At 36.9% G+C, this 27,251-nt stretch overlaps 1 protein-coding gene across 3 annotated transcripts in view; it reads left to right on the top strand.

The window, feature by feature from the left end:
* Positions 1-27,251, top strand: part of ST8SIA1 (ST8 alpha-N-acetyl-neuraminide alpha-2,8-sialyltransferase 1) — a 152,397-nt gene that overhangs the window by 21,146 nt on the left and 104,000 nt on the right. The gene's annotated exons all lie outside the window — the stretch shown is intronic.

Genomic DNA, 27,251 nt, shown 5'->3' on the forward strand with positions numbered 1-27,251 from the left:
AAAGGAAAGAATCTCAAATGGTAAAATTTCAGTCTGTGAAGGTGAATTAACACTTGTTGTATTTTTAGTTAGCCAAGTATCCAAGGCTGTTTTTACCACCCACCCCTCAAAGATCCTGCAAATCAAGCAAAGATCTTGGGTTCAAGTCAGTGGGAAGGTGTCTCCATCCTTTCTGTCTCTGCCTTACATCTCTTATTCACCCCAGGGGCTTAGCTTTAGGGTTGTTTGTTTTTTTTTCCTCTCCTATCTAGCTGTCGTAGCACACTTTCTTAATTCTCATTTATACCTGCGAGATGGATGCTAAGAAATGATACCAACTGTGGGGTATCAGGAGACTGAAGTCTGTAAAACTGCGAGAAACCAGAGTGGAACAGCTAACTGCATGGTGACCTTTCCTGTGTCACCTGAAAAGGGAAGTTATTCTCTCTCTTCTCTCCATAGCTGAAATCCCCAGAGGCTTTTCTTTCGGCGTCAGTCTCTGTGCCTGAAATGGAAGCCATGTGATAATATTTTGAGTTATTCCAAAAGATCATATAGAGATCTAATGTGTAATTTCTGTTTCTTGAAAAGTCTTCATCAAGGTAATGCATTTTTAGTGTAAAAGTTAAAACTTACAAGTGTGTATTAAGCAAACATAGAAGTCTTCTCAATTTCATTCCCTCTAAGAGGTAAACAGTGTTAATGTTTTGATGTGTATCCTTTCAGATGTTTCTTCTATTCAGAGTATAATTTAGTATTCAAACTGGGATACTTGAGGTAAAATACTATCATTACTCCAAGGCAGCAGCAATAAAATAGGACTATTTCAAACAAACTGGATGTATTGATACAATCCCCCTACTTTATAAGTGTTTTTATCCATATCTATATAAACATCTAGATATACTCCATATATATATATATATATATATATATATATATATATATATATATAGTATAGTGATGGCTTCTAAGATGGCCCCCAATGGTCCCCACCTCCTGGTATTCATGTGCCATCCCCTCCGTTTGAGTGTAGGCTGGGTTTAGTGACTCACTTCTAGAACAGAATCAATTACTGCAGGAGTGATGGTATATCATTTCAGAGATTAAGTTATAAAGACCATGGCTTTCATTTTGGGTGTTCTTTTTCTCTCTCCACTGGGTCACTTGCTCTGGGAGAAACTAGATGCCATGTTATAAGGAACTTGGGCAGTTCATGGAACTGAGGTAAGAAAGTGGTAAAGGACACATGGCAAGGAACCAAGGTGCTTTGTCAACAGCCAGTGAGGAACCAAGGCCCCTGACAACCACAGAAGTGAGCTAGGAAGTGGATCCTCCAGCTTTAGGTGACAGTAGCCGACAGCTTGACTGCAAGTTCATCCGAGACCCTGAGCCAGACCAATCCAGTTCAGACACTCCTGACCCTCAGAAACTGTGTGAGAAGTATGTCTTTGTTGTTTGAAGCTGCTGAGTTTTGGAGTAATTTGTTAATGTAGTAATAAATAGCTAACATTTATCAAGTAATTATCAAATCACATAAAAAGTATTCTTAACAACATCTGTCTTTTCCTACTCACAACATATCTGTCAGTAGATACCTCATTTAGTGTGTGTAGCACAAAGCAGTACTATCTCATTAAACAAAAAAGATGGAGAGAATATAAAATTGCATTTTAGAATTGACCATGGTGAGTTTTTTCCTTTGTTTTTTAAACCAAAACTGCCTTAACAAACATCCTGGAAATAGAGGTTTCTGCTTCTGCAATTATCTCCACAGGATAGCTTCTTAAACTGAAAATTTCAGGGTCATGAAGCAACACATTTGATTTTAGACAGATTGATATTTACAAATTATCTTCCAATGGAAGTCATCTGTTTTGTGACTAAAAGGAGACTGTTGGTCTGTCCAAAACTGAATAGTATTAACTTTAAAACATTTTGCGATATGTGGGTGAAAAATTATAATTTTAATGACTAGTGAGACTGAGCTTCATTTTACTGTTTTTTTAAAATTTTTAAAATTTATTCCTGAGGATTTCCTTTCCAGGGAAGGGTACTTCATGTATTTTGTCTACTTTCTTCTTGAGGTGGTCATTTTTTCTTTTTTGACTTTGTCATATCTACGGCAAATATTTTTCCCAATTTGTCTTTTGACTTTGCTTATGTTAATGTTTTAAAAAGGTTTTAAAGTCTGCTGTAATAAAAGTCTACCTTTTGCAAAAAAAGAAATAGGTAAAAGTTTTTTTTTTCTGTAAAGACTTAAAGAATAATCAAGCAATCAGCTTCATCAGTTTTTTCTTTTATGGCTTTTGAACCTTTGTGTCATGAATCCTGCAGCCCAAGATATTTTCATTTGGTATTTTCTTTTAATTATTCCTGAGATATATATTTTAAAGTAATAACTAGAATTAAGACTTATAACATTATACCAGAACATATAAGATTTTTAGAAATTTCATGTAATGTCCGAAACATTTTTATTAACATATTTCCATACAAATAACCCAAAGAAAGTTTAGTATTAGTTGTTTTTTGTTTGTTTGTTTGTTTATACAGCAGGTTCTTATTAGTCATCAATTTTATACACATCAGTGTATACATGTCAATCCCAATTGCCTAATTCAGCACACCACCATCCCCACCCCACCGCGGTTTTCCCCCCTTGGTGTCCATACGTTTGTTCTCTACATCTGTGTCTCAACTTTGGCCTTGCAAACCAGTTCATCTGTACCATTTTTCTAGGTTCCACATACATGCGATAATATACGATATTTGTTTTTCTCTTTCTGACTTACTTCGCTCTGTATGACAGTCTCTAGATCCATCCACATCTCAACAAATGACTCAATTTCATTCCTTTTTATGGCTGAGTAATATTCATTTGTATATATGTACCACAAGTTCTTTATCCATTTGTCTGTCGATGGGCATTTAGGTTGCTTCCATGACCTGGCTATTGTAAACAGTGCTGCAGTGAACATTGTGGTACATGTATCTTTTTGAATTATTGTTTGCTCAGGGTATATGCACAGTAGTGGGATTGCTGGATCATATGGTAATTCTATTTTTAATTTTTTAAGGAACCTCCATACTGTTCTCCATAGTGGCTGTATCAATTTACATTCCCACCAACAATGCAAGAGGGTTCCCTTTTTTCCACACTCTCTCCAGCATTTGTTGTTTGTAGATTTTCTGATGATGCCCATTCTAACTGGTGTGAGGTGATACCTCATTGTAGTTTTGATTTGCATTTCTCTAATAATTAGTGATGTTGAGCAGCTTTTCATGTGCTTCTTGGCCATCTGTATGTCTTCTCTGGAGAAATGTCTATTTAGGTCTTCTGCCCATTTTGGGATTGGGTTGTTTGTTTCTTTAATATTGAGCTGCATGAGCTGTTTATATATTTTGGAGATTAATCCTTTGTCCATTGATTCGTTTGCAAATATTTTCTCCCATTCTGAGGGTTGTCTTTTTGTCTTGTTTATGGTCTCCTCTGCTGTGCAAAAGTTTTGAAGTTTCATTAGGTTCCATTTGTTTATTTTTGTTTTTATTTCCATTACTCTAGGAGGTGGATCAAAAAAGATCTTGCTGTGATTTATGTCAAACAGTATTCTTCCTATGTTTTCCTCTAAGAGTTTTATAGTGTCCTGTCTTACATTTAGGTCTTGGATTCATTTTCAGTTTATTTTTGTGTATGGTGTTAGGGAGTGTTCTAATTTCATTCTTTTACATGTAGCTGTCCAGTTTTCCCAGCACCACTTATTGAAGAGATTGTCTTTTCTCCATTGTATATCTGTGCCTCCTTTGTCATAGATTAGTTGACAGTAGGTGCGTGGGTTTATCTCTGGGCTTTCTATCTTGTTCCTTTGATCTAAGTGTCTGTTTTTGTGCGAGTACCGTATTGTCTTGATTACTGTAGCTTTGTAGTATAGTCTGAAGTCAGGGAGTCTGATTCCTCCAGCTCCGATTTTTTCCCTCAAGACTGCTTTGGCTATTTGGGGTCCTTTGTGTCTCCATACAAATTTTAAGATGATTTGTTCTAGTTCTGTAAAAAATGCCATTGGTAATTTGATAGGGATTGCATTGAATCTGTAGATTGCTTTGGGTAGTATAGTCATTTTCACAATATTGATTCTTCCAATCCAAGAACATGGTATATCTCTCCATCTGTTGGTATCATCTTTAATTTCTTTCATCAGTGTCGTATAGTTTTCTGCATACAGATCTTTTGTCTCCCTAGGTAGGTTTATTCCTAGGTATTTTATTCTTTTTATTGCAGTGGTACATGGGAGTGTTTCCATAATTTCTCTTTCAGATTTTTTATCATTAGCATATAGGAATGCAAGAGATTTCTGTGCATTAATTTTGTATCCTGCAACATTACCAAATTCATTCATTAGCTCTAGTAGTTTTCTGGTGGCATTTTTAGGATTCTCTATGTATAGTATCATGTCATCTGCAAACAGTGACAGTTTTACTTCTTTTCCAATTTGTATTCCTTTTATTTTTTTTCTTTTCTGATTGCCATGGCAAGGACTTCCAAACCTACTTCCAAACCTATGTTGAATAATAGTGGTGAGAGTGGACATCCTTGTCTTGTTCGTGATCTTGGAGGAGATGCTTTCAGTTTTTCACTATTTGAGAATGATGTTTGCTGTGGGTTTGTCGTATATGGCCTTTATTATGTTGAGGTAGGTTCCCTCTATGCCCACTTTCTGGAGAGTTTTTATCATAAATGGGTGTTGAATTTTTCAAAAGCTTTTTCTGCATCTATTGAGATGATCATATGGTTTTTATCCTTCAATTTGTTAATATGGTGTATCACATAGATTGATTTGCGTATATTGAAGAATCCTTCCATCCCTGGGATAAATCCCACTTGATTGTGGTGTATGATCCTTTTAATGTGTTGCTGGATTCTGTTTACTAGTATTTTGTTGAGGATTTCTGCATCTGTATTCATCAGTGATATTGGTCTATAATTTTGTTTTTTTGTAGTATCTTTGTCTGGTTTTGGTATCAGGGTGATGGTGGCCTCATAGAATGAGCTTAGGAGTGTTCCTTCCTCTGCAATTTTTTGGAGGAGTTTGAGAAGGATGGGTGTTAGCTCTTCTCTAAATGTTTGATAGAATTCACCTGTGAAGCCATCTGGTCCTGGACTTTTGTTTGTTGGAAGATTTTTAATCACAGTTTCAATTTCATTACTTGTAATTTGTCTGTTTGTATTTTCTTTTCTTCCTGGTTCAGTCTTGGAAGATTATACGTTTGTAAGAATTTGTCCATTTCTTCCAGGTTGTCCATTTTATTGGCATAGAGTTGCTTGTAGTAGTCTCTTAGGATGCTTTGTATTTCTGCATGTCTGTTGTAACTTCTCCTTTTTCATTTCTAATTTTATTTATTTGAGTCCTCTCCCTCTTTTTCTTGATGAGTCTGGCTAATGGTTTATCAATTTTGTTTATCTCCTCAAAGAACCAGCTTTTAGTTTTATTGATCTTTGCTGTTTTTTTCTTTGTTTCTATTTCATTTATTTCTGCTCTGATCTTTATGTTTTCTTTCCTTCTGCTAACTTTGGGTTTTGTTTGTTCTTCTTTCTCTAGTTCCTTTTGGTGTAAGGTTAGATTGTTTATTTGAGATTTTTCTTGTTTCTTGAGGTAGGCTTGTATAGCTATAAACTTCCCTCTTAGAACTGCTTTTGCTGCATCCCATAGGTTTTGGATTGTCGTGTTTTCATTGTCATTTGTCTCTAGGTAGTTTTTGATTTCCTCTTTGATTTCTTCAGTGATCTCTTGGTTATTTAGTATCGTATTGTTTAGCCTCCATGTGTTTGTGTTTTTTACATTTTTTCCCCGTAATTCATTTCTAATCTCATAGCGTTGTGATCAGAAAAGATGCTTGAGATGATTTCAATTTTCTTAAATTTACTGAGACTTGATTTGTGACCAAAGCTGTGATCTATCCTGGAGAATGTTCCGTGTGCACTTGAGAAGAAAGTGTCATCTGCTGTTTTTGGATGGAATGTCCTATAAATATCAATTAAATCTATCTGGTCTCTTGTGTCATTTAAAGCTTCTGTTTCCTTATTTATTTTCATTTTGGATGATCTGTCCATTGGTGTAAGTGAGGTGTTAAAGTCCCCCACTATTATTGTGTTACTGTCGATTTCCTCTTTTAGAGCTGTTAGCAGTTGCCTTATGTATTGAGGTGCTCCTATGTTGGGTGCATATATATTTATAATTGTTATATCTTCTTCTTGGATCAATTCCTTGATCATTATGTAGTGTCCTTCCTTGTCTCTTGTACTGTTCTTTATTTTAAAGTCTATTTTATCTGCTATGAGTATAGCTACTCCAGCTTTCTTTTGATTTTCATTTGCATGGAATATCTTTTTCCATCCCCTCACTCTTAGTCTGTATGTGTCCCTAGGTCTGAAGTGGGTCTCTTGTAGACAGTGTATATATGGGTCTTGTTTTTGTATCCATTCAGCAAGCCTCTGTCTTTTGGTTGGAGCATTTAATCCATTCACATTTAAGGTAATTATCAATATGTATGTTCCTATGACCATTTTCTTAATTGTTTTGGGTTTGTTTTTGTAGGTCCTTTTCTTCTCTCGTGTTTCCCACTTAGAGAAGTTCCTTTAGCATTTGTTGTAGAGCTGGTTTGGTGGTGCTGAATTCTCTTAGCTTTTGCTTGTCTGTAAAGCTTTTGATTTCTCCATCGAATCTGAATGAGATCCTTACCGGGTAGAGTAATCTTGGTTGTAGGTTCTTCCCTTTCATCACTTTAAGTATATCATGCCACTCCCTTCTGGCTTGTAGAGTTTCTGCTGAGAAATCAGCTGTTAACCTTATGGGAGTTCCCTTGTATGTTATTTGTCGTCTTTCCCTTGCTGCTATCAATAATTTGTCTTTGTGTTTAATTTTTGCCAATTTGATTACTTGTGTCTTGGTGTGTTTCTCCTCGGGTTTATCCTGTATGGGACTTGCTGTGCTTCCTGGACTTGGGTGGCTATTTCATTTCCCATGTTAGGGAAGTTTTCGACTGTAACCTCTCCAAATATTTTCTCTGGTCCTTTCTCTCTCTCTTCTCCTTCTGGCACCCCTATAATATGAATGTTGTTGCGTTCAATGTTGTCCCAGAGGTATCTTAGGCTGTCTTCATTTCTTTTCATTCTTTTTTCTTTAGTCTGTTCCTCACCAGCGAATTCCACCATTCTGTCTTCCAGGTCACTTATCTATTTTTCTGCCTCAGTTATTCTGCTATTGATTCCTTCTAGTGTATTTTTCATTTCAATTATTGTACGGTTCATCTCTGTTTGTTTGTTCTTTAATTCTTCTAGGTCTTTGTTAAACATTTCTTGCATCTTCTCGATCTTTGCCTCCATTCTTTTTCCGAGGTCCTGGAACATCTTCACTATCATTATTCTGAAATCTTTTTCTGGAAGGTTGCCTATCTCCACTTCATTTAGTTGTTTTTCTGGGGTTTTATCTTGTTCCTTCATCGGTATATATCCCTCTGCCTTTTCATCTTGTCTACCTTTCTGTGAATGTGGTTTTTGTTCCACAGGCTGCAGGATTGTAGTTCTTGCTTCTGCTGTCTGCCCTCTGGTGGATGAAGCTATCTAAGAGGCTTGATGGGAGGGACTGGTGGTGGGTAGAGCTGACTGTTGCTCTGGTGGGCAGAGCTCAGTAAAACTTTAATCCACTTGACTGTTGATGGGTGGGCCTGGGTTCCCTCCCTGTTGCTTGTTTGGCCTGAGGCAACCCAACACTGGAGCCTACCTGGGCTCTTTGGTGGGGCTAATGACAGACTCTGGGAGGGCTCACGCCAAGGAGTACTTCCCAGAACTTCTGCTGCCACTGTCCTTGTCCCCAGGATGAAACAGAGCCACCCCCCGCCTCTGCAGGAGACCCTCCAACACTAGCAGGTAGGTCTGGTTCAGTCACCCCCCGGGGTCACTGATCCTTCCCCTGGGTCCCGATACGCACACTACTTTGTGTGTGCCCTCCAAGAATGGAGTCTCTTTTTCCCCCAGTCCTGTCGAAGTCCTGCAATCAATTCCCACTAGGCTTCAAAGTCTGATTCTCTAAGAATTCCTCCTCCCGTTGCTGGACCCCCAGGTTGGGAAACGTGATGTGGGGCTCAGAACCTTCACTCTAGTGGGTGGACTTCTGTGGTATAAGTGTTCCCCAGTCTGTGAGTCACCCACCCACCAGTGATGGGATTTGATTTTATTGTGATTGCGCCCCTCCTACTGTCTCATTGTGGCTTCTCCTTTGTCTTTGGATGTGGGGTATTTTTTCAGTGCGTTCCAGTGTCTTCCTGTCAATAATTGTCCAACAGCCAGTTGTGATTCTGTTGTTCTTGCAAGAGGGAGTGAGAGCACATCCTTCTACTCCGCCATCTTGGTTCCTCCTCCTATTCTGGTATTTTCTGATTTAACTTTTTGCATTTAAATTTTAGATCTGTCTTTGACCTATTTTAGTATAATGAGGTAGAGAGCCTGTATTTTCCCCATATGTTCTAGCATCATTACTTAAAAACAAAACAAAAAACTTACCTCACTGCATGGATTTGAAATGTCAAGTTTATCCATGCTGGATAATTCTGTATATTCAGGTCTATTTTGGAAGTTCCACTTTCTTTGCATAGCTTTGTCTCAGTAGTTCTGTTCTATAAACATACTGTCTCAAATACTGTAGCTTTTTAGTAAATTTTAGTATCTTGAAAGGCTAGTCACCATTTCTGTGTCAGAATTTTCTTTGCAGTTCTTTCATATTTTTCTCTTGGGTGCGATTGAGATTGCTTTTCAAGTTCAAGTGATTCCTGTTGATATTTTCATTTGAATTTCATTAATTGATATATTGTTACAAAACTGACATTTTCTATCCAAGAATAAGATATATTTACTTATAAATTCAATCCTTATTTTATTTCCCAAAACAGAGTATTTAGTTGTTTTCTCTTAGATTCTATACATTTCTTGTTGAGATTGCTCCTAGTTATTTTATGTTTTTGATGCTTCTTTTTTATGCCTAGTAGTATTTTCTTTTCATAATTATTTCTGTGATTATTGTTCATATATAGGAAAGTTATTAATTTTTATTTATAATAATCCACCTTATTTAAATTTCTTAGTGTGTGTTATTTATTTATTTTTTTGGTTTATCCTCTTGGGTTTTCCATATATGCACTTGCATTTTTATATATCTTATAAATAATGATAGTTTTGCTCTCATTTTTAATATTTACTTCTTGTGATTGGTGTTCTTTAATGGGCCTGCTTTCAGTGTTTATTTAATGAGTTCAGGGCTGGACTTCTTTATCGTTCCTCTCCTCTTTCTCTCTCTCTCTCTTCATTTCAATCTTACCCCTCATCAGTTTCGAGCTCTGTGACCTTGGGCAAGTTTCTGATGTGTGAAGACAGTGGGGCTCAGAGGGGTAGTGAGTGGCTGAGCCAGGATGCAGACTCAGGAATCTGACTTCAGGACTACTCTCTAAGACTATCCCTATACATGGCCTCAAAAATGATTTTGGAAGCTTGTTTGCTGCCTGTCTGTCTCTTCTCTTCCCCTTCCCTCTCCCCTCCCCCACCGCCCCTCCCCCTCCCCTCCCCTCCCCTCTCCCTCCTCCTTGTCATCCTCCTTCTTCCTTTTTTTTTTTTTTTGTGATACGCGGGCCTCTCACTGTTGTGGCCTCTCCCGTTGTGGAGCACAGGCTCCAGACACGCAGGCTCAGCGGCCATGGCTCACGGGCCCAGCAACTCCACGGCATGTGGGATCTTCCTGGACAGGGGCACGAACCCATGTCCCCTGCATCGGCAGGTGGACTCTCAACCACTGCGCCACCAGGGAAACCCCTTCTTCCTTCTTTTTTTCCTCTCCTCCTCCTTCTTCTTCCCCCTCCTCCTCCTTCTCCTCCTCTCATTCCTCCCTCTCCCTCTCTCTCTCTCCCTTTCTCCCTCTCACTCTTCCACTGTCCCTCCCTCCCCCCTGCTTATTTGCTTATAGATCCTCTAAATTTAGTCACCAAACCTCATCCCAGATTGCATTCTGTTGGAATAATTGTGGTGGAAATCTGCATTTGCTATAATAAATCTGCATTTGCTATAATAAATCTGCATTTGATAAACCATTATGGTGACTGGAAACAAGGTAAGATGGACCTCTGACTTGAAGAAACAGCAGATTTCATCATATACCATTGCCTCTCTGTGAAGGTCTCTTTGGAGGGGGGTTCTGAGTTGGTTTGTTTGTTTGCCATAACCAGTTTGATCTTTTCCAGATTATTCAAAGTCCTTATTTCTTCACTCCTTCAAGGACTCTTGCTGCATATTCTCCTCTTAGCCTTCACTACAGTAAGGTCCTCAGTTTGAGAGGGAAACACAGCTCACTGTGAGAGGCTTAAATGAATCTGGTTTCTGGAAATGTCATTATTTTAGGAGGGCACATAGGAGGGCGGGCAGGAAAATAGTTTAGATTTTTGTGGGGAAATGGAAAGCAAGAGCCAAAACAGAAGTTCTGTTCAGAAGAGAGGAAATTGATGGTAGGTTTTAAAAATTGGTGTGTGTTAATTTTGCTATATTTTCTCTGCCTGTATCTTACTTCAGAGACAGATTGTCTGCTCTAAACCAAGTTTTTTGTTAGTGGAGCTCAGGTCTATCATGGGTGGTTAGGATGGGGCTGGGGTAGGAAAAATGGCAAAAATAGAAGCTTCTTGCTTTCAAGTGAGAGAATTTCAACTCTGCTTAGTCCATCTTCTTTTATCCATTAAATCGTTGTGGAGCTCTTACTGTAATGACGGCTTTGAGGCGGGATACAGAGAAAGGGAATGGCATAGTCCCAGACCTCCAGGTGCTTGTAGGGAATGGGTCAGACAACTAAGTAATGATGTTTAGGAGAAGAGAAGAGTGCTGAACTTATGCCTGAAGGATGAGTGGGATTTGAAGTGCCAGAGAAATAGTAATGGCACATTCTGAGGCTGAGAAATGGTTTCTGGTTGTGAGCTAGTGCTGAATGGTTGGTTTCAGCAGAATTATGTGAGCGTGAGAATGGAAGAAAATCTTAAGCAGTTCGGACGAGGTTCAGTAGGAGTTTGAGAGCCACTGTAAGCTCCTGGGTGTGGAAGTAACTCGGTAACTGTGAGTAGGAGCCGGCGTCTGGTAGAGGGGTGGGGGCGGATTGTCAGAGGCAGGGATGTGAGTTAAGAGACCGCCGTGCCAAGAGCCCAACGTCGAGTGCAGAGGATGGGGCTAGAGTAGAAGAGGCAGATCTAAGAGACCTAGCAGAAAACCCCCCAGTGAAAAAAGGATGTAGTAGAGCTAATGGAAGAGGGGGAGGATACACGATAAATCAGGTTGGAGCCTCAGGTGCTGCTGTTTGAAACTGGACCGACAGGCCAATTTGACATTAGCTACACACTCTCATCCTGAGTCATGGAGTCTGTGCTGAAATCGAGTTTTCTTCTGCCCATTGAGCCAGTTATCATTTCATTTTTCTTCTTTAACTCTTTGCCCCATTCATTGTTTGATGGGATTCTCAATGCATTCCCATAGCTCTTTCATGGGTTATGTGTTGACTTGTCCTCAAGTGATCCTCCAGAAGATGCCCCAGGGAGTGAAAAGTCAGAGCTCTCACTCTGATGGAATAACAGAGGGGGAGTTAGGAACTTCTATTAGGAGACACAAGGGCTGGTTTCCTTTTCTTCTTTGATACTGTGGGGTAACTGCGTTTGAGAGCTCTTTGATGACTGAAAATCTACAATGAATGCTGATACCTCAGTGATCACGGAGGAGGGAAGGGAAGAGTGTAAGGCTAGATCAGTTCCACATTAGTCACTTGGTCAGTTGCTTGCTTCTGGTCCGTGTGCAGTGGGTGTTTGTGCACCAGGTGGGACCGAGCTAGCAGGGGTCTGGATGGATGGCAGAGGCAGACATCCTGACATATTTATTCCCTTCTTTTATCTCTCTTCAGATAAACCAACTCAGTGCTTGAAGGATCACAAAGCACTTATTCCAAATGCACCCCTTGCCTTGCAGCATACCCAGACATAGGCGGGTGCGCACACACACACACACACACGAAGCAAATACAGCAAAAATATCTTTTCACTAGACAAACATTTAATAAAAATGAAAATCTTTAGATTTGCATTGTGAGCAAATACCAAGGCATAAATAGAGCATGTCTGCTGGTGCCAGGTATCTGACCATTAATTGGTCAGCCCATATGGCCTAGGACCTTCCTGCTGGCAACACATGCCCTTGGCTTCATGGACATCCCTAGCATATTCTGGATATAAAAGCACCTGTGTGAGAAGTTTAAAGTATTTTCCATAAAAATTGAGAATTTGCGCTTAGATATACATTCATCAATTTTGGTACAATTTAGTGTACATTTCAGTAATTCTATTTTGTTGTTGATCATCAGGGGTATCTGGCTTAGTTGTCTATATTCACTGGAACAGGGTGACATTTGTGGACAAGTGTTTACCCAAGCCCTTTGGCACAGGCTGGAATTCTCTTGCTTCTCATTTTCTCCTCCCTTGGATATTATCCCATTTTCTATTCCTGATGGTTTCTGTGTGGAAATAACTCCTCCATCATTTGTTCTGCATTTTTCCTGTTTTCTTTGTTGGCAAAACTCAAGTGTGTTTATTTGGTCGCTTTAATGCATGAAGTCTTCTTGTCCTTCTTTATAACCTAGTTTTACTTTATGTAGAAAAGTGAATTAAAATAGTAATAATAATAATGGCTAACTTTGAGCAATGTGACAGGTTCCATGCAAAGGAATTTCTATGATTGATCTTATTTCATTTTCTCTACTAAGCTATCAGGTAGATACTGTTTTACTCCTATTTCCAGTTGAGAAAAATGAAGCTGAGAGAGTTTACGGAATATAGCCAAGGTCTCATATGTATTAAGAGGTAGGACCAGAATTCAAATTCAGGTTAGCTTGCTCCCAAAGCTTACTAACCATGAGCTATGCCTATACCAGCACATTGATGGATGGTTCATATTTGAACTGTAAATAATACAGATATGTCTCAAATTAAAGTTACTTGAAAATTATGCAACATTCTTAATGTAAATACTCATCACTTACCTGCCAAAGAGTTAGTCTAATAATGCATAAGAAACTAAAATTGTTTGTGAAATTAATCAAAAGTTCTGCTTAAAACTTTTAGAGGCTGTAACCATTGAAAAGAATATGGGATACTTGGTTTAGCAAAGTTTTTTGAATTTGCCCATGATGATTATTTCAATGCTTTATAGGAATTCAAGTATCAAGTTATTAAAAAATTTTTTTTTTCCATTTCTGTGATGCCCTTACTTGGTTGTCACACCATATACAAATATATCTGCCTTTTGGTGAATCCAGCAATGACTAAAGTAATTTATATGTACAAACAAGAGCAGTAGCGGTTGAAAATCACAACTAGTTCCCCACAACACTGACGATGCGCTGATACAACACGTCTTTTCTAACAATTGTGGGAATTTCAAAACTGCATGTGTCAGGCACAAAGGAAGCATTGTCCTGTAGCCAAGTGTGACACAGCAGCCAGGCTTCTTTGTAGAATGTTGAGTGGGAATTCTTGGTAAACTCTAAAAATGTTGTAATTCTAGTATTTGAATACTAAATTTTTCATAACTCTAAAAAATTAACTTGGTAGATTGTTAAGAGGTGGTCCTTTGTCACACATAAAAATCAGAGTCTGTGCAGAGACGTGTCATCCGTCAGTTAGAACTCAAGAAGTGTCTTACTGCTTTTGACACTTCATGTCCTATCAGTAAGACCTGTTGGTTCAAAACCTCGGCCAAAAGTGATGGGGGTAGGGGTGGGAGTTTAAAACTGGTTAGTTTAAATATTTATTTAGAGAAGAGGGTGGATCTTATTAATATTAACCCTTTACCTTTGGAATATACCCTAGAATTTATGGAGTATTTCATCAACTTGTCTTATTTTGATTTAAGCACCCATGAATCTGGTAGGTGTGGTGTGGTTACCAGCATCAGCATTTTCCAAATAAGCAACAGAGAAGGAGAGTAAGTGACTTGTCCAGCATCACACTTGCTAATTCCTTTCTCTTTTGAATGTCACTCCCCTCCTTTTTGCCTGTGGGATAAAGTCTAAACTTATTAACCAGCTGTATAAAGCCCTTCATAATCTGGTCCTCGCCTACGTTTTGAATTCAAATCTCCTCTGGAAACAAATTCATGCTTATTTGCCATGTATGTTTTGCCTCCTCATCATGCCAAGTACTTGTGGCTCTGTTCATCGTGTTCCTGCTTTCCCAAATTTAGGATCTAACGGGCTAGAAAATTACCAAAGAAATTAAGAAATGGACATTAATAAATGGATAATTTTGTATTGTGGCAAGAAAGGAAATTATAAGATACCACCATTTCATTAAAGACTTTACACGTTACCATCAAAATGTAGGAAGGACATAATCTCAGGAAAAAAGGCTACTAATTAAAATAAAATATGAAAGCCTCACTCATTGCCTGCATTCTCCTCATTTTACCAGAGATGGTTGAAAAAAATTGTTCTGGACTGGCCCTGGCCTGTGGGATTTGGGAACTTGGTGCCTTTGTACACGCTGTTTTCTTGGTCAGGAATTCTTTATTTTTCTCATGCCTCTAGCTTTTGGCCTGTCTGGCTAAATCCTCTTAGTCCTTCCATTCTCAGTTTACATGTTGACTTTAGAAAATCTTTTCCCATCTCCCTCCACCTGTTCTCTCCCACCCGAGCCAGTCCTCCAATTATCTCCCCTCGGTGGCGTTCTGTGCCTCTTCCTCCAGACACTGATAAATGGTGACAAGGTTGTTTATTTGCTGCTCTCTCTTACCACAAGACCATGAGATTTTAGAAGACAGAGACCCATCTTATTCACCCGCATTCCTAAGGTTTAGCATAAGTCTTTTGCACAGTGTGTAATACGCATTTAATCGATGAATGAATGTATGAATGAATAAATATCTGGGTCCCCTTCATGACCTTGGCTTGTGTCTTGTTCATCTTCTGTGGCCTGCAGTTTCAAGCACAGAGGATTTATTCAAACAAACACAAGCGCTCACTGAATTGAATTAATTTATGGATTTTTGACCTCATTGGTTCTTCTATTTTTCTTTGTCAAGGAAAACTAATTATGTTCTCCATTATCAGAGTGTCTGGGAACAGTCTGCAGCTGCTGTCTGAAATACTTCCATGGGCTATAATGCTTCTCTCGGCTTTTGTGGTCAGTTTGTCTTTTTCTTGTAGTCTGTTCACTTTTGGTTTACCAGGTTGATCATCACATTTTTATGTATTTTTATGGCAAAGGAATGTTAAGGCATGCTATAAAGGAGGTATGGAGAATATTCAGCATTTATTGTAGTCTGATATTTCTAACTCCACAGGGGCTTATGATGCTTTTCCTTTTTGTTATTGTTCCTTTAAAAAATACATACCTTTTTTTTTTTTAATTTTGTCAAAACGATTTATCCAGAAAGGATAGCCACAGCTTGTCGTAAGATTTATTAGTGATGCGAGCACTCTCTTTTGGGGGCATATGATCTCTAGTCAGTAGGAGATCCTAGGTCGAGCATTTTTCCAGCTCACAAAATGACTTTGACTCGTGTTATTTCACTGACTCTTGCTCAGTCACAGTGGGACCCACTTCTTGGCGCTGCTCACAGAGACGCTCTCTGTTGATGGCGAATTGCTGAGATCTCTTCTCTAAAACTGTGCAGCCATGAGAAACCTAGAGTTCCGTCTGGGCTTGGGTCTATGCTTTAGAAAAAACATTACCTCTTCTTCTTGAAACTCTCTTCCTTTGCTTCCCATTGCATTCTCTTTTGTTATAAAAATATCCCGTCTTTATAATAGAGTCAGAATAATAATAACCACAACTACTTAGGAGCACTTCCTATGTACTAAGTACCTTATACATCTTATTTACAATCCTTTCATTAGTCATCAACTAAGTTTGTCCCCATTTTGTAAATGAGAAACCTGAAAGCCAGAGTGTTAAGTGGTTTGGGTAAAACCACATGGCAGTAAGCGGTGGAGTTAAAGCCATGTGACCCCAGAGTCTCTGTTCTTTACATTACACTGTGCTTCTTTCCTCATCAGACGACCTGGATCATAGCTATGTGGTTTTTGTGCCCCTGCTTAATTCTTGTAAAGAGAAATAAAGTACGTGACTCACGGGATTGTGTCAAGAACTAAATGGGGCAGCATATATTTGAAAGGACCTGGCATAATGTCTTGTACATTGCAAGAATTGAGTGTTTTTCTTAATTCCTTCTTTTTTCTCCGTATCCTCCTTTTTCCATTAGCCCAACCCTGGCCACTCAGTTTTAGATATCTCCTGATGGTCTGTTCTAGGTTTTTTCTCTTTTGTATCTCTATACGAGATATTATTAGTTTTTTTGGTTGAGCGTAAGGAATGTGACTGTGACTCAATGTTTCATTACTATTAGCATGAGAAAAAAATACTGCAAACCAAAGTTGAGCCTCGGGACATAACCACATTTAGGTGACGGGAGGAAGAACTGCTGTTTTGTCAGGAAAGAGAGAAAAAGCAAATAGGAGGTGGTTAGGTGGGTTGATACACTGCCATGGATATCCAGGGCAGAGAAGCTTATAAGAAGGAAACAGTTGGTCAACAATGCCGAAGGCCAGAGTGGTCATTTGGATGAGTAAGAAATGAGGAAAGACCATCTGATTTGATTTGGTCATTTGGATGTATTTGAAGCCCTTGGAGAGGGCTGTTTCAGTGAAGGTGATGAATTGGAAGCAAGTAGAAAAGTTAATGAGGAAATAGAAGCAATAAGTGCTTTGAGATGTTTTGTTTGTAAAAGTCCTCAGAGAGATTTTAGCATATCTTAAAGAAGGTGGCATTTTTGAGGAAATTTTTCTTTGGCTTAGGATAAATATAAGTATTTTTATGGTCAGAAATTAAGGATTTAGATAAAAAGGAGACTTTCAGGATGCTGGAGAGAAGGGGTGTTTAGTAAGTGTAAATTAATTTTAAAGAAAGCCCGAGATTATGGCATTAAGATCACTGGGAGAAAAAAAGATTAATTGTACTTTTCTCAGTGTGGTTGTATTGCTTTTTAACTTTTAATTTCTCCTCTGTCCTTTTAAATATTTACCAGATTTTCTATAACAAGCATTTATTACATTAAGTTTTTAATAGTTCTAAAAAATTTATCAAATTTAATATGATAAAGTAATAAAATGGTAAATATAAATACATAATATGAATGAATGAATAAAAATAAATATGACAAGTGATAAATTGATAAAATAATAAAAATGATAACTTTCACAGCACTAAAAAGGTATAGAAACATATAAGATGAATATTAAAATCCCTACATATCCTAATACCCTCCATTTCCATTTCTTTAAAGCAGCCATCATCAGAATCGTTTTTCCTGGCAGCCTTTTAGTTTTACACACATATGTTTTCAAATCAGAAAACATTATTGAAAATCACCAGTAAAGAAGTTAAACTGGAAAAGGATAATACCACCTGGCTTCTGGTTTTCTGACTCCTCTTGAAAGACTAATAAATAATAATAGAGGAATATAAATAAGAATGGACTTGTAACAACGAAGAAAATGGAAGAGGCTACAATAGCAGACAAAAGGCATCAACAGAATTTTAGGAGATGAAAAGCAGATGGCTCAGTCACGTCTGACAACATGTAGAGTACAGAAGTTGGAAACTTGAGTGTTTGCAACAGGGTAAGCCAGCAAGAAGGAAGCCAGTTTATGTTGCAGAATTCCCAAAAGACGCAGCAATTAGAGGTGAGTGCTGATGGCACTAAAAGCAGGAAGATAGGTTGGAAGTGTTCCCGATCTCCCCTTACCCACAGACACAAGGAGTTGTCTTTGTCCACGTGTTAGAAGACTGGAGATGACACAGAGTGACTCTGGACTTGGGACATCAACTGAAAACAGGGAAATTAAGAGAAAGGTTATATTCTGAAGAGTGAGACCTCAGCCTTCTCTTTTCACTTAGCTCCCAGAATGTTATCAACCAGGCTTATACCTTATCAAGAAATTGGAAGATTCCTCAATGGGAAAACTGACTAGTACAAGAGAAAAAGATGTGGATACTGACATTTGGGGATCCTGTCATGAAATGGCTGTTGGATTACACTCTGATGAGGCCCAGCAGTTGGTAATTACTACCCAAGCACAGAGCTTTTATTCATCTGTTTAGTACCGCATTCTTAAACATAAACAGAGAGCTATAGAACTTTATTTAGAAATAAAAATACTTCTAAAATATTTTTAGAAAGCCTCTAACGTGAAAGACAGAGACCAAAGTAAACCAATAGAAAAAACACACATGAAATGGACAATAAGAAAGCAGAAAAATATATAACAAATTATATGGCTACGATTCTCACAAAAAATTATATTGCATTCACAAAGGTTAGGAAGCTATGAATATAAAACTTTTTGAAAATAAGATAATCAGAAATAGAGACACAGACGTAGAGAACAAACGTATGGACACCAAGAGGGGAAGGGGGGAGTGGGATGAATTGAGAGATTGGGATCGACATATATACACTATTGATACTATGTATAAAATAGATAACTAATGAGAACCTACTGTATAGCTCAGGGAACTCTACTCAGTGCTCTGTGGTGACCTAAATGGGAAGGAAATCCAAAAAAAGAGAGGATATATATATATGTATAGCTGATTCACTCTGCTGTGCAGTAGAAACTAACACAAAATTGTAAACCAACTATACTCCAATAAAAATTAATAAAAAGATTTTTTTGAAGATCAGAAAGAACTTTTTGATATTAAAAATATGGTAGTGGAAATTAAAAGTTCAATAGGTGGATTTGTAAAATAATGTTTAGGAAATCATTCCTCCCAAAATAGAAAAGAAAAATAAAACAGTGAAAAAATGGAAAAAAAGGTGAGAAGTTTGGATAATAAGAATTTCAGAAAGAGAAATATAGAAGAAAAGGAAGTTATTAAAGAAATAATAGAAGGTTGTTTCCAGAACTGAAGGACCTGTTTCCTGGTTACAAGGGACCACCAAGTGTCTAGCACAGTGAATGCAAAAGACCTATTCAAGCCATATGATTGTGAAATTTCAGAATCCTTAATTTAAGATCTTAAAAACCTTTTATGATGAAAAATGATTAAAATCAAATGATTAGAAATAAGAATGATGCCAGATTTCTCAACAAAACACTGGCAGCTAGAAAGCAATGGATAATGCCTTCAAAATCTGAGAAAATTTATCTTTTTTTTGAGAAAAATCATTTTTAAATTAGAATTTTATACCCAGCCAAACTGAGAGTATTTTCAACATTCAAAGACTCAAAAAATGTACTTTGCTTGCACCCTTTCTCGAGAAGAAAATAGAGTATATGCTGTACCCAAATGAGAATACTAAGAAAGAGACAATATGGATAAAGGAAACTGAGTAATACAATACAGAAAAGAGGTGAAGGCAGTTCCCATGATGACAGGTGTTCATCAAGGCTAGAGAGAAGGCAGCCCAGATTACAGCCAGAGGACAAAGGCTCCAGAAGAGATGTTTCCAAGAAAAAAAATCAAACTGATTAATCTCTTGATGTGTTTGACCACACTGAGAAAATTTTACAGTTCTTTGAAGAATTAGAAGGGGAATTATTGGAAGGCACATGATAAATGAAGCAAATGAAAATAGGCAATAGTTAACTCCAGGAAGAGCAAATTTTAGAAAGCCTACAAGAAAGGAAATACAGTGATAGTACTCAGCTATGAAATCATACTTAGGACTCATAATACTAAAATAATGTTGGTTCAACTAAAATTTTTTATGTAATTCTTTGGGGAATGTGGAATGAAGAAAAGTCTGTGCGTGTCTGTTTGGGGTAGGATTGGATAGTGATATCTTCCTCTTCCTTAGTAGTAAGTCAATTGATAGTACAAATAGTTGGAAAATAAAAATAGCGCTATTTGAATGAATGAAACCATTGCCTTTTGGTCTAGACGTGGGTGTGGGGAATATGAAAGGAAACACTTAGTAGTTTAAACTCTGTTTGTATTTTGTATAACATACTTTTTTGAAGCAAGAGGAACCTCATTAGTATATACCCTTTAATTCAGGAAATACTTCTAAAACTTTATCCCAGGAAAACAATCATGAATATGTTCACAAATCTAAGCATGAGAATGTTTACCACAGTGTTGTTTGTAGCATCAACAAATCGTAAACAGACTAAATTCCCATTTCAAGAGGGCAAGCACTGAGCTCATTTTGTTTACTGCTGTGTCTTCAGTCTCTGACACATACTAGGTACTCAATAAATATTTACTGAATATTTACTGACTAAGGGAATAATTGAATTAATGCATAGGAAAAATACACACCAAACAATCTATTAACAATGGTTATCTCTGTGTGGAGGGATTATCTGTGATATTTATTTTTGCCTATTTTTCTAGTTTGTATTTTTGAAAATTTCTAAGATTAACATTTTTAAATTATAAATTTCTATAATTTAAAAATATAGTACATTTTAAAAAACAACCATTAATATTTTAAAAACAACCACCAATCAAGAGAGCAGTTCATAGGCTTGAGGCTGAAATGGTCTTATAACTGCACTGTATTTGCTTCTGAACTTCCTGATGACTCAGTCCAAAGGACCACTTGATGGGTCAAAGTAATTCTTATTGTTTGATAAGTAGAAACATAACATTTTTATGTAATTAGAAAAAAAATTTCCTGACACTAAATTCAAGGAGAAAGTTATCACATAAATAAATGAGACCATGAATATGTAACAGGCATTACCTTCAACTTCAGTTTTAAAGAAAGTTGGATGCTATTCTTTTTTTTTTAATTAATTAATTTATTTTTGGCTACTTTGGTTCTTTGTTGCTGTACATGGCTTTCTCTAGTTGCGGAGAGCAGGGGCTACTCTTTGTTGTGGTACGTGGGCTTCTCATTGCGGTGGCTTCTCTTGTTGTGGAGCACGGGCTTCAGGTGCACGGGCTCAGTAGTTGTGGCTCGAGGGCTCTAGAGCACAGGCTCAGTAGTTGTGGCGCACAGGCTTAGTTGCCCTGTGGCATGTGGGATCTTCCCGGACCAGGGCTCGAACCCGTGTCCCCTGCACTGGCAGGCGGATTCTTAACCACTGCGCCACCAGGGAAGTCCTGGATGCTATTCTTGATGTAACTGTTTCTTACACTGACCCTCAATAAAGGCATAGCTTTGTAATGTAACTTGGTTGAAGGCGTTTCTACAGGATGGTTAGTTTATTCAGAGACCTCTCTACTTTTCACAGGTTACTGTTCCAAAAGTTGTTTTCAAGTCCAAAATGACCAAGAGAATTTTTGACCTTGCATTCCTCAATACATTTCTACCAAGTAGAGTGTGAGTCTGTCCTTTGAAAGTATGTTATTCTGCTTTTTGGTTTTATAGCCAATTAAGTTACAGTTTCCCCAAATGGTTAGGTTTTGTCTGCACTGAAGGGTTTTGAGGTAACTAAGCATTTTCCTTGATCTCTTCTGATGTTGTGAGGGATTCCTTAGCAGGTAACCCATAAGCACTTGCCTTTGTCCCCTTTAATGGGCAGATTCAGAGTGGCCTTGAACATCAGGAAACATACATTTTTGTATTTCCCCCAGTTGAATGCAGTCTTGTTTATCTCTAAGCACTGAAGACATCATAGTAGGCTTATCAGGTCTCTAGTTTTCAGCTTCTGTTTATCCTTTATTGACAAACTAAAAACAAAAAAAAATTCCCTTTCATCTATTATTTTCTTCTCTTTTTTCAATTGTTGTTTCTTTATTCACTCTTTGTCAAATGACTCATTCCATCTACACTTGTAATATCCTTTATTTTCTCAATGCTTTCAGTTTTTAAAATTCATCTCCACTTTTGTTTCCTTTTTAAGCCTACTCTTCTACTTAATTGTTGCTGTCAACTGTCTCAATACTTTTCTATCTGGATGGGATCAGTGATATTCACAAAACAATTCAAAATTAAGTACAAATGTAGCGAACATAACAAACAGGGTGAGGGATGATAGATGGATGAACTGAGAATACCTGCCTGATTGTTTTCACAACATGTTGGGGGTAAACTGAATTGACACATTTGACCTGGAGAATAAGCTGTGTTCTCATCTATGGAAGTTTATAGGATGGGCATTTTAAAATAGCTACTAGTTATGCGAATAGCTGAGTTGTTCCTGGATTTGATACAGAGAAAGAAAATAAAGAGTCGAACTCCTAGGAGAAAATCCACTAAGACATCCCTTTGTCTCTCCCAAATACCCGTTCCTTTAACCACACATTTAATGGGAACTAGATGACAGTAAATTAAAGGTTATTGACAACCTGAATGGCTGATACTCTGCTGAGTAAAGAGAGACCCATATGTTTTAGACAAGCAGGTGGCACAGTTAATATTCTGGTAAGAAAATTGAGAATCCCTGGTTTGTTTTGTTGCACAGAATTCTATCCTGTGAAAATGGGTCATAACGAAAAGCCAAAATTTTTCTCAGAAAATAATTTTGAGTATGTTGAAATACTGGAATGGTTACTCACATAAATACCAGAAGTGTGTGCCATACATCATGGAAGAGACAAAAAAATTTCAGGACTAATGCTCCAGTCCTGCATTGAGTAGGCAGTAGAGCTGAGTTGAATCCAACAAACTTGACTCCTGGGTTTGAACCTCTAAAATTTACCACTTAGGTCATCTTATGTTTGTTGGTTCAGTTTCCTAGTTTAGAGAAATCTGTATAGTTTGGAAAACCCATGTGGTTTCTATCACATTTGTCTCCTTTTTGTTTGTTTTGCTTTCCACTAACTTTTCATCTTCCACAGAAATAATCTCACACCTAGGTGTTATTAGAACAAGAAAAGAAAAAATCGTTCTAAAGAGAGTTCTTTTTTTCTTAATTTTTTTCAGCATAGTGACTTACATACATCATGAAATGATTATCACAAGAAGTTTAGTGAGCATCTGTCCTCTCATAGAGACACAACATTAAAGAAACAGAAAAAATATTTTTCCTTGTGATGAGAACTCAGGATTTACTCTCTTAAAAGCTTTTATATATAACATACATCAGTGTTAATTATCATGTTGTACATTACATCCCTAGTACTTATTTATCTTATAACTGGAGCTTTGTACATTTTGACAACTTTCATCCAGTTCCCCCCTCCCCCTACTCCATCACCTATGGAAACTACAAATCTTATCTCTTCTTATATGACTTTGTTTGTTTGCTTGTTTTTGAAGTATAATTGACCTACAATGCTATGTTAGTTCCTGTTACACAGCATAGTGATGTGATATTTCTATACATTTAAAAATGATCACCGTGGTAAGTCTTGTTACCATCTGTCACTATACAAAGATATTACATAATTATTGACTATATTCTCCACGCTGTACATTATTTTAAAATTTTTTTTAATTGAAGTATAGTTGATTTACAATGTTGTTTTAGTTTCAGGTGTACAGCAAGCTGATTCAGATATATATATATATATTCTTTTTCAAATTCTTTTCCCTCATACGTTATTACAAAATATTGAGTATAGTTCCCTGTGCTGTACAGTAGGTCCTTGTTGGTTATCTATTTTATGTATAGTAGCCCCACACTGTACATTTCATACCTGTGACATTTATTTTGTAACTGAAAGTGTGTACATCTTAATCTCCCTCACCTATTTCTCTCTTCTGCTGACCCCCTTTCCCCTCTGGCAACCACCTGTTTGTTCTCCATATCTATGAGTCTGTTTCTATTTAGTTATGTTTGTTCATTTGTTTTGTTTTTTATATTCCATATATAATTGAAATAATACAGTATTGTCTTTCTCTGTCTGACTGGTTTCACTTAGCATAATACCCTCTAGGTTCATCCATGTTCTCACTAATGGCAAGATTTCATTCTCTTTTATGGCTGAGTAATATTCCATTGTATAAATACAGCATATCTTCTTCATCCATTTATCCATCAATGGGAACTTAGTTGCTTCCATATCTTGGCTACTGTAAATAAGACTGCAGTGAACATAAGGGTGCATATATCTTTTAGAATTAGTGTTTTCATTTTCTTCGAATAAATGCCCAGGAGTGGAATTGCTGGATCATATGGTAGTTCTATTTTTAATTTTTTGAGGAATCTCCATACTGTTTTCCATAGTGGCTGCACCAATTTATATCCCCATCAACAGTGCACGAGGGTTCCATTTTCTTCATATCCTTGCCAGCACTTGCTATTTGTTGTATCTTTGATGATAGCCATCCTGACGGGTTTGAGGTGATATCACATTGTGGTTTTGATTTGCATTTCCCTGACAATTAGTGATGTTGAGCATCTTTTCATGTGCCTGTTGGCCATCTGTATGTCTTCTTTGTCAAAATGTCTATTTGGGTCCTTTGCCCATTTTTTAATTGGGTTTTTTTTTTTTGATGTTGAGTTGTATGTGTTCTTTGTGTACTTTGGATATCAACCCCTTATTAAATATATTGTTTGAAAATATCTTCTACCATTCAATAGGCTGACTTTTTGTTTCACTGATAGTTTCCTTTGCTATGCAAAGCTTTTTTTTTTTTTTTTTTTTTTTTAGTGTGCTGTAGTTCCATTTGCTTATTTTGGCTTTTGTTTCCCTTGTGTGAGGAAATACTGCTCAAGACTGGTATCAAAGTGTTTACTGCCTGTTTTCTTCTAGTTGTTTTTTGGTTTTGAGTCTTACATTTAAGTCTTTAATCCATTTGTACTTTATTTTTATATATGGTGTGAGAAAATAGTCCAGTTTGATTCTTTTACGTGTAACTGTCCAGTTTTCCCAACACCATTTAATGAAGAGGCTGTCTTTTCCCCATTGTATATTCTTGCTTCCTTTGTCATGACTAATTGATGATATAACTGTGGGTTAATGTTTGAGCTCTCTATTCTGTTCCATAGATCTATGTGCCTGTTTTTGTGTCAGTGCAAAACAGTTTTGATTACTGCAGCTTTGTAGTATAGTTTGAAGTGAGGGAGTGTGATACCTCCAGCTTTGTTCTCTTTTCTCAAGATTGCATTGGCTCTTCAGGATCTTTTGTATTTCCATACAAATTTTAGAGGTATTTGTTCTAGTTCTGTGAAAAATGCCATTGGTGTTTTGATAGGGGTTACATTGAGTCTGTAGATTGCCTTGGGGTGTATGGTCATTTTAACATTATGAATTCTTCCAATCCATGAACATGGTATATCTCTTAATTTGTGTCATCTTCAACTTCTTTCATCAGAGTCTTATAATTTTCCAAGTACAGGTCGTTTATCTCCGTAGCTAGATTTATTCTCAGGTATTTTATTCTTTTTGATATGATTGTAAATGGGACTTTTTTCTTAATTTCTCTTTCTGATAATTTATTGTTAGTTTTTAGAAACCCAACAGATTTTCGTATATTACTTTTGTATCCTGCAACTTTGCCGAATTCTTTGATGAGTTCTATTAGTTTTTTGGTGATGTCTTTAGGATTTTTTATGTATAGTATCATGTCCTCTGCAAACAGTGACAGTTTTACTTCTTCCTTTTCAACTTGGATTCCTTTGATTTTCTTTTTTTTCTTGTCTGATTGCTGTGGCTAGGACTTCCAATACTGTGTTGACTAAAGGTGGCAAGAGTGGACATTCTTGTCTTGTTCCTGATCTTAGGGGAAATGCTTTCAGCTGTTCACCATTGAGTGTGATGTTAACAGTGGTTTTGTCATATATGGCCTTTATTATTTTGAGATATGTTCCTTCCATACCCACTTTGTGGAGAGTTTTTATCATAAATAAATGTTGAATTTTGTCAAAAGCATCTATTGAGATGATCATATGATTTTTATTCTTCAGTTTGTTAGTGTGGTGTATCACATTGATTGATTTGTAGATATTGAACCATCCTTGCATCCCTGGGATAAATCCCAACTGATACATTAAAAGGAGTATGATCCTTTTAATGTATTGTTGGATTCAGTTTGCTAATATTTTGTTGAAGATTTTTGCACCTACATTCATCAGTGATATTAAAAATCTGCAATTTCTTTATTTGTGATATCTTTGGTTTCAGTATCAGGGTGATGCTGGCCTCATAGGATGAGTTTGAAAGTGTTCTTCTGTAATTTTTTTGGAACAATTTGAGAAGAATAGGTGTTAACTCTTCTATAAATGTTTGGTAGAATTCAACAAACAATCTGGTCCTGGACTTTTGTTTGTTGGGGTTTTAAAATTACTGATTCAGTTTCAGTACTGTTAATTGGTCTGTTCATATTGTTTATTTCTTCCAGGTTTAGTCTTGGGAGATTGTACATTTCTAGGCATTTTTCTATTTCTTCTAGGTTGTCCATTTTACTGGCCTATAATTGTTCATAGTAATCTCTTATGATCCTTTGTATTTCTGTGGTGTCAGTTGTAACTTCTTTTTCATTTCTAATTTTAATTGTTTGGTCCTTCTTTTTTTCTTGATGAGTCTGGCTAAATATTTATTAATTTTGTTTATCTTTCCAAGAGTCAGCTCTTAGTTTCATTCATCTTTTCTGTTGTTTTTATTTTTTAGTCCCCAGTTCATTTATTTCTGCTGTGATCTTTATGACTTATTTCCTTCCACTAACTTTGCATTTTGTTTATTCTTCTTTTTCTTGTTCCCTTAGGTGTAAGATTAAGTTGTTTACTTGAGATTTTTCTCATTTCCTCACGTAGGCTTTATTGCTATAAACTTCCTCTTAAAACTGCTTTTTCTGTGTCCCATAGATTTTGAAAATCATTGTTTTTTTGTTTTCATTTGTCTCCAGGCACTTTTTTATTTCCTCTTTGATTTTTTCAGTGACCAATTGCTTGTTTAATAGTATATTGTTTAGCCTCCAACTGTTTGTGTTTTTTGCAGTGTTTTTCTTGTAGTTGATTTCTAGTTTCATAGTTGTTGGGAAAGATACATGATGTAATCCCAATCTTCTTAAATTTACTAAGATTTGTTATGTGGCATAGCATGTGATCTATCCTGGAGAATGTTCCATTTTCACTTGAAAGCAATGTTTATTCTGCTGCTTTTGGATGGAATGTTCTATGTATATCTGTTAAGTTCATCTGGTCTAATGTGTGGTTCAGCTGAATAGAGTTCCCATATTTAAAACATAATTTCTCTTAGTGCTACTCAGGAACATCATTAACCATGATTACATAAAGAAATCCCTGCTGCATCCCCCTTTACCGTGTAAACTTGTGCATTGGAGAAACAGCTCAATTGTAAATCAGTGTAAC

Source organism: Lagenorhynchus albirostris, chromosome 11 (assembly GCF_949774975.1).
Source record: "Lagenorhynchus albirostris chromosome 11, mLagAlb1.1, whole genome shotgun sequence".
Taxonomy (NCBI): domain Eukaryota; kingdom Metazoa; phylum Chordata; class Mammalia; order Artiodactyla; family Delphinidae; genus Lagenorhynchus; species Lagenorhynchus albirostris.